A 7,315-nucleotide genomic window follows, 5' to 3' on the forward strand; every position below is an offset into this window, starting at 1 on the left:
TAGAAATCAGCTGCATAAGAATTCTGCAACTACTAGACGAGTTCAAGGAGATGGAGACCTCGACCTTGACTAAAGATTAAAGAGCTATTTACAATACTATTTTTGAGACAGCAACAGGGCTGTTTGCGGCACATCTGGGTCGGGAAAGACGTTCATGATAAAGTACATAACTTATCATCATGTCCTACATGGGAAGTCCATAGTCTAGTTAGTGATGACTGGTGTTGCAGCACTACGCTTGAGCCGCCTTGCGACAATAGTCGATCATCAATTCACACTTCCAAAGAAGAATGAGATGTTTCGTAGAACACTTTCCAAATTAGACGATTGCTATTCTGTGTTGCTCGCTGCAAACACCATCATCATCGATGAGATATCCATGATGAGATGTCAAATGATGAACATGTTAGTTCGACAGTTGTGTGAGATTTGCAACAACAATACTCTAGATCCATTCCACATTCTTTTTGGTGACGTGCAGCAGCTCCGGCTAGTATGCAAATGTAGAGTTGCTCCCAAGGAATATTGTCATAAGTGCCACATCAACAACTCACCTTTCTAGAGAATGGCTACATTTCACCATATGCATGCCTCAATCCAACACTTAGAAGATCCAAATTTCAATAGCTTCTTAAACATCATTCGCACTGCAACACCAACAGAAGATCAGATCGAACAATATCTCGCTGGGACAATCATCACAGACGAGGAGGCACAAAGCTTCATTGACACAGAGACCACTGTTTTGTGCATGCACAGAGAGGATGCACAATGATATAACGACAATATCCTGAGATCGCAATTTCCAATAATTGACATCATGCGAGTACAGGTCATATCAAATGCATATAACATTCTAGAATTACAAGATTGGATAATCGATCTAGATTTCCACGAGCTTCACCACGTAGTGATTAGTGTTAGGATCATGCTAATAGAAAATACTAATTTGACAATAGGAGCTGCCAATGGAGCAATAGCAACTATTCGTAACTTGGAGTGGCATGAAACAACATGCATGTTGACAAAGATTCATGCCATCATCTCTTCCACATGCGAGCCTATTACACTTAGGCACTCGAAGCACACACGAAAGGTCCTGAAACGCTCGCATTTGTGATAATTGAACACGAGTCACAAGGCTTGACACTACATGAAAAGACATTAATTGTCATACGTGAATCGTTTGCTCCAGAATTGTGACGTATGTCATGCTGTCTCGAGTCATGAGCCGGTGACATCTTCGTATCTTGCATAGCATAAAACCTTTCGACTTTGTGCCCATGCCTCATATAGTATACCCGCAATGTAATTAAAAAAGGTAATATCCATTCACCATCCATTAATCATCGATACGATATTTTTAATTAATAACTAAAACGCTAAATATATAGTTCAACATATAATCTCAAACCTGTGCTTTGAAGCCAATCAACATTCTACATCCCTTCACTGTTTAACTCAATCACTATTTATTTTGGCAGATCGTACAAAAGGGATGCCTCTTTTTTTTTTCCCCAAAAAGTGGCTATTACGAAAGAGGTACGTATGCATGCGTAACTATTTTCTTTGAGGAAACAAATCTATTTAACATCAATCTACATTTTTATTCATACATTCATTCTCATTTTTTAGCTTTTCCAACTGTTCAAACGAAAAGCTATAGCAAAAAAGGAAGACGAAGGACGTGCCTTAAAAAAATAGAAAAAAGAGAGCAAGATTTTCTTCAACGATAAACAGATGAGAAGAGCAAACGCGGTAGGCATACAACCACAAGAATATATCTTTGGATTTGATTCATACGAAAAATACCATCCCTTGATGGAAAAAGTAATGCAGATTCTATAGGATAGACCTAGGGCGAGCAACGAGCTCGCAGATGGATTGATAAAACACATTATACAAAAGCTATCCAATGGCCAAGAGACCATGGATGAGTTGTTGCCGCGAATAAGTGATACTTGATAAACATACCAAGGGAATATTAATCTTTTGTATTACAATTCTACACTTTGCCCCTTTAACGTCGAACTTGAAGAGCTTGCCGATCTTGACAACCAAGCAACTGACAGCATATTACAACAATTCAAGGATGCGTACAATCTACAGCAGGGTGAATGGCCAATAACCATTGACAAGATAGCATACAAAATTGACCCAAAATTTGCAGAAAAAACTATGGGCCATTAGCAGCAATCTTCTCAGAACCCAAAAAGCAACCTACTCAAGGTAAAACCCTACTGACAATACAAAACATCCTTTTGAAGTATTTTTTTTTTCCATATAATAGATTTAACTTTCACTCATCCTTTATTCAATTTTATGAACATGAGACACAAATAAGGAACCAGCCATGTCAAACAACAATACCACATCGGTAACAAATTTTATCTATTGCATCACTTGTCTACGGAATGGCAAAAAATATGTTGGACAAACTACAGACATTGAAACATGTCTGAAACGACACAAAACTAACCCACAATCTAAAATGATCGATGATGTCCACATGTATAAACCATTTGAAAAACACTTCAACGTGGAGGTCTTGGCATTAACTCTGAATACAGTGGAAGCAAATAACTTAGACCGTCAATACATTGCACGAATGGACATAACATCGGTCTCAGAGGGTTACAATAATATAAAAGGACACCCCACGAGTGCGAAAAAATATTACTACTTAAAGTGCAACAATTTGATTTAAACAACAATGTCATTTGTCTGACTTCATTTCCAAACATTCAAAATACAATTCATATTATTATTATTCTTCTTTATTCATTGTTTTAATTTGTCGACACACTCACATACATGACATTACATCACATATTCGTAAATATAGAATTTCAAATTCCACTCTACGGTTTTCATTTATTCTACAACTAACATTACGATTTATGCATTAAGAGTTTCCAATTCTACTTTTTCGTTATTTCACAAGATCCTTTCTTCATCGTTAATTTATAATCAACATTTTATACATTGCTCTCTTTCACCTTAGGCAGCCTACGGGCAACCTAGTTTTTCCATTGTGCTGTACTGAAATTGAAAGTGCCGATAGCGTCCCGATACAGATAGAATCCTGACCTGCCATGGGGGGGGATGGAAGGAGGTGGATGGAAAAGGAGCACAAAGGACGAGCGGAATGCACAAGAGACTGTGAGGCTTAGCAAATCTGTCTGCTTCAATGTTAATGATGATGGTTTCAATCCGTGAATGACAAACAGTCTCTGGTCTTTCCAGGAAATCCTTTTAATGTGGCTGAGGAGGGTATGGGAGGAATAGTTGGGTTGTGTGCTACGGCATGTCTTCAACTGGAGCTCTCCTCAGTCTCACCATGCACACCACCTCATCAGCAGCACCAGGAGCTCCATTGCATCGCCTTCCTCCCTTCACCATACATAACCCGGCTAGTCGTTTTGGAACTACCTCACCCAATTCCAGCTCAGGTTTGCTTCTAGCTCCCCACACCCTCTTCTTTTTCATAACCGCGTTTCAGTCTCCAACTGGCTTTTCCTTGTGTTCCTGCTGCCAGCTGGGCAGCGCAGGTTACGTACAGCGGGCCTATGGCAGGAGTACTTCACGAATGACTGCAGAAAGACCAAAGTAAGTCACCCATGGGTCCGGACAACATGTGTAGCTGAAGCCGTCGAATTAACGTAAAAGTCTGGTTTCTCTAGACTCTGTGGTTAGTTTTAACAGACAAAACCAAGGGCTCCGGATTTCAGGCTTAAAATTCCGGAGGAGATGCTGTGGGTAGACTGCTGGGACAACGAAGGTTGGGTTAGAGATATCCTCGAAAAAAAGGTTTTTCCAACTGGGGGAAGCCAAGGAGTCAGTGGGTGCAAAGCATCTCCTAACCATGCCAAGGAAGGACAAACATGTTCAAACCCGACGGAGGAGCTGGCCCGATCCCACTACATGTGCAATGCCAGATCCAGGTCTGGACTACAGACGAATGCACAACTACCAGACGATGGCAGTATGCTGAGCTTAGAAGAGACCCTTAGTATTTTGGACCGTACGCCTCAGCTGCCTTCGGTTGACAATTATATCTGCATGTTGCAGAAATCCAGGAAAAAGAAAGTTTTAGCGTACGCCAAGCGTGTGCATGCACATCTTCGCAACAAGGGTCTCGAAGCTTATAGAGGCCTTGGGAACTATATCGTGCCAATGTTTGTGGAATGCGGGAGTGTGCCTGACGCTCAGCAAGTTTTTGATAGGTTGATCCATCATAATGAGCATTCATGGACTTCACTTATGTTAGGGTATGTCCTTTGTGGCCAACCGGAGCATGCTCTCAATATGTTCCATAAAATGCAAGAGGATGGTGTACATCCCAGCAGCTACACGTTTTTGGCCCTCCTAAAAGCTTGTGCTAGTCTTAAAGACGTGAAAAGAGGCAGAGAAACACATGCTAAGGTTGCAGAAAAGGGTTTTATGAGAGATCTCTTTGTGGGCAGCTCTTTGGTTGATATGTATGCAAAATGCGGCTCAACTTCAGAAGCACAGGATGTCTTTGACAAGCTGCCAGTGCGAAATGTTGTTTCGTGGAATGCCCTAATTGCAGGATATACTGAACATGGGCCCGGCCTAGAGGCACTGAAATGTTTTGAACACATGCAATTGGAGGGTATCTCTCCAGATGCTATCACATTTGCTTGCATCTTAAAAGCTTGTGGCAGCATGGGAGTCATAAGCAAGGGCCGAGAAATACATGCTGTTATAATACAGAAGGGATTTGAAAGGCATCTTATTGTCAGCAGCACTTTGGTTGACATGTACGCCAAATGCGGCTCACTTACAGAGGCACATGAAGCATTTGTTAAGTTGCCATCTCGAGATGTTGTGTCATGGAATGTACTAATTGCAGGATATGCTGATCGTGGGCATGGTCATGAAGGGCTGAAATGTTTCCAGCAGATGCAATTGGAGGGCATCTCTTTAAATTCTGTCACCTTCCTTGCTGTCTTGAAAGCTTGTGGCAGTATAGGAGCCATATGCAATGGCCGAGAAATACATACTGAGATTGCTCGAAAGGGATTTGAAAGAGATCTTTTTGTTGGCAGCAGTTTGGTCGACATGTATGCAAAATGTGGCTCACTTTCAGCTGCCCAGGAAGTCTTCGACAGGCTGCCGGTTCGGAATGTTGTGTCTTGGAGTGCACTACTTGCTGGATATGCCGAGCATGGACCTGCTGAGGAAGCATGGAAATGTTTCAAACAGATGCAACTGGAGGGCATCTCTCCTGATGCTCCCACATTTGTTCGCATTTTGAAATCTTGTGGCAGCATGGGTGCTGTATGCAAGGGCCGAGAAATACATGCTGAGGTTGCACAAAAGGGATTAGATAGAGACCTTTTTGTTGGCAGCACTTTGGTTGACATATATGCCAAATGTGGCTCAGTTTCAGAGGCACAAGAAGTCTTTGACAAGCTTTCAGTTCGAAATGTTGTGTCATGGAATGCAATGATAAAAGGATATGCCATCAATCATGAGGGCCACAGAGCCATCCAAAGTTTTGAGGACATGCAAGAACAGGGTGTGAAGCCAAACGCTAGTACATTGATATCTTTCCTTACTGCATGCAGCCATAGCAACCTGTTATTCAAGGGTCAGGAGTATATCAAGGAAATGAGAAAAGATTATGATGTTGCAATGATATTAGAACACTGTACTTGCATGGTTGAGCTTCTTGCACGATCAGGATATTTGCTTGAGGCAGAGGAATTTCTTGAAACTATGTGGTGTCCTCCGTCGGAAGAAACTTGGACAGCTTTGCTCAGTGCCTGCAAAACCTATGGGGACGCAGAGTTAGGGCTTGGATGCTTTCAGCAGCTTGTTCAGATGAATCCAGATTCTTCTGCTTCGTATGTGCTCATGGCAAATATTTATGGAAGCGCTGGCAGGTGGAATGATGCATTTAGAACGGAGGAGCTGAGGAAACATGCAGTTGCAACGTAAATGGCCTGCAAGTAAGCTGAAAGAGGTGATAAAAAAGGAGGTGCATGAGTACACGGTGGGTAACAATCAGAGCAAGGACTGTTCAGCAATGCCAGAAATCTTGAGATCATGTGCCCTTTAATAGAATGGTCTTACGAGAAGGAAGCTGGATTTTAGAAGATTTGTCCATAACTTTTGGGCTCCCAACATGGCATGGGAAGCAACTCAGTGTGACTGAAAATGAGAGGGTTAAAAATAACTCTCGTAATGGGAGGATGCTCATTTCCAGGATTAAAAGATGGGAGATCATTTGTTCGAGATGATTCCTGCATCTGTCAAGGACAGTTCGTGTTGTTTAGGGTTGATCTGTCGGCATGCATTGTGGACACCCTGTGGTATGAACTGATCATTTTAAAATATATGATCTCCCCTGTAATCTATTTGTTCGTAGTAGTTGTAGCAAAATGAATACAGATTAAGGAAAGGGGGCAATTTAAAGCCCCTTACTGCCCATGAGTGCCCCAGCAGCACCACCCCACTAGGGGAATATATATGATCTCCCCTGTAATCTATTTGTTCGTAGTAGTTGTAGCAAAATGAATACAGATTAAGGAAAGGGGGCAATTTAAAGCCCCTTACTGCCCATGAGTGCCCCAGCAGCACCACCCCACTAGGGGAATTGTAAGTCAGACTCTGAAGATAATCACAGGTGTAACCATTCTTTTACAAGCACATGGCAATGAGGTGGCCTGAGTCGGACATTTTTGTCACCCCAGAACTGATATCAAAAGAAGGCAAGCCCTCATGAAGAAGGGAGATGCTGCAGAGCTGAAGCAACGTTACAATTGTGGGTAGTCCCTTTGAGCATCTGAAAAAGACTTTCAAAAAAACATTGTCTTTTTGTAGGCTCTTTTTCTTCTTACTATTACAAAGGCATTGAAAGGTGGAACTCCCCTGGCCCTGAGCTTATTTGTTTGTGAAGCTTTGGTTTTTTTTTTGGATAATTGGCTCAAAAGATTGTAAGAAATTTTTGTGCGTGAGTGCTCCCTCATTTTGAGGCGATACGATGTTATTGATTTGTGGAACTTGGCCTTTTCCCTTCCAGTGTCTTCTATCTGAGTGCCCCATGCTGATGTCATCCTTAGATCCCCTTGTGTTTGTCCAACTCTTTTAAAGTTGTTAGTTGCCTCTCTTATTAAGATGGCAGAGGTCCCAGATTTGACTAGAACTCTCAATGGTGCTAGATGTCCACGTCAATGATCACTCCCTTGGGGTTGTGCAGTTCTGAAGACTTGTTGGTTACCACATCTTTTGAAGGTGGAACTGCAAGCTTGCTCTACTGCGATGAGGTAGCCTACGGGATTCCTAT

The 7,315-nt window shown here is 42.0% G+C and overlaps 1 pseudogene across 1 annotated transcript; it reads left to right on the forward strand.

Annotated features, from left to right (window-relative positions):
- Positions 1-3,241: 3,241 nt before the first annotated feature.
- On the forward strand, positions 3,242-6,877 carry LOC147904427 (pentatricopeptide repeat-containing protein At3g16610-like; annotated as a pseudogene). Its single transcript, XR_015542254.1, has 3 exons — positions 3,242-3,452; positions 3,539-3,609; positions 3,732-6,877. The product of XR_015542254.1 is annotated as a pentatricopeptide repeat-containing protein At3g16610-like (transcript).
- The last annotated feature ends 438 nt before the right edge of the window (positions 6,878-7,315 follow it).

Source organism: Dipteris shenzhenensis, chromosome 2 (assembly GCF_047967505.1).
Source record: "Dipteris shenzhenensis isolate YYH24624 ecotype China chromosome 2, Dip_SZ_1.0, whole genome shotgun sequence".
Lineage (NCBI taxonomy): Eukaryota > Viridiplantae > Streptophyta > Polypodiopsida > Gleicheniales > Dipteridaceae > Dipteris > Dipteris shenzhenensis.